The sequence below is a fragment of the Triticum dicoccoides genome, chromosome 7B, assembly GCF_002162155.2.
Source record: "Triticum dicoccoides isolate Atlit2015 ecotype Zavitan chromosome 7B, WEW_v2.0, whole genome shotgun sequence".
Classification (NCBI taxonomy): Eukaryota; Viridiplantae; Streptophyta; class Magnoliopsida; order Poales; family Poaceae; genus Triticum; species Triticum dicoccoides.
Genome location: NC_041393.1, coordinates 603,278,142 through 603,279,649, shown reverse-complemented (window position 1 = coordinate 603,279,649; position 1,508 = coordinate 603,278,142).

Genomic DNA, 1,508 nt, shown 5'->3' with positions numbered 1-1,508 from the left:
TCGTTATATGCTTCTCCTTAATAAAGATTGACCGGTCTACTATTACCTTTATAAACAACTGTTGTGTTGTAACTTGTAATCTTATTTATTCTGAGGATTAACCCAAGATCACCTAGCATTTACGAGATCCCATGTGATTGAAAATTTAGAAGCGCTTCCTGATTTGGCAGTGTATTGATCTTTCTGGAAATCATAGTGCACGTTAGTAGTAATACTACTTTTTCTTCAAAGAGACGCTTTTCCCAAATAGTCTTTTGTGTCAGCTAAGCAGGTTGTGACATTTAATACATCGTTATATCACAATTATGAACATAATATTACCTATTGTGACACAAGTGAGGAAATATACAAAAGTACTTGCGGCGGACAAGAGAAATGTTGACATTGAGGTCAAGGGAATGATACCAGCACTTCTTAAAGGAGATAGACGATTGAGCGTTCAACCTTTTCCTCCAATGACTTGGTCGAAACATCATTTCCCTTCCACAATAAAATCATCTTTTTAGAATGTATGTTATTTTGTTGGTAAGGCGATTGGGCATTCAACATTCTCCTCCTAGGCTCCTACGACTTGGTCGAATTATCATTTGCCTTTCAAAATAAAATCAATTTATAGAAGGTACACTTCTTTGTGGCCCATACAGCCACTTTCGCCAGATAGTATCTTTGCTACTTTGTATCAGCTAAGCTGACTTTTAAATTCACCAGTCCAAGTATATTTCGTCATAGCCTGGCACAAGTGACAAAATATATGGAAGTTCTAACTCTGGGCAGGAAGCGAGAAATGCTGACAAAAAGTGTCTTGGTATGAGCTAAGCAGGGAGTGGCTTTTAAACACACTATTATTGAATAGTTTGCTTTCGATAGGATTGAATTGCAGAAGGCCGTTATTTGTTGACAATATTTGGTTGACTAGTGACTACCACTCTAGCGCTAGATCTGATCACAGAAGCAGTTCAGTTTTGGAGCTAAGTGTTGCAATTTCAACACATATACTAGGAACAATTTCAATTTTTTTTATCAAAAATATTTAGGACAAGGGGAATGAAGGATTTATGAAAGCAATGTTTGCTCAATGCCCACATCGAAGTAATATGCTTAGGCCAGAATTCATTTCTTTTTTAGAAAATGGCAATTAAACGAATTGACTAGGGCAAATGATAATTTAAACATGTCCTGGTTGAACACAGCAAAGATTTTCTATACTGCGAATAAAAAAAGGCAAACTACTAACTTGATGCTGCAAAGGCCGTCTATATGACACGTATAAATTAGCTCATGTAACGTTCACTGATTAGGAATTTTAGAAGCATGATAGATGAGCTGACACAATAAACAGAGTATTGGGACATTACTTCAAACACTTGTTAGGCACAACAAGATACCAGACTCGGAGCTTCATTCTTTTGAGGAACGGCCGCTCGGCGGGGACGAAACAAAATGAACGGTCTCCCAGAGGCGCTCGGGGAGGGGAGGAAGAGGCACGGTGGCTGGTCGCGCTCGCTGTG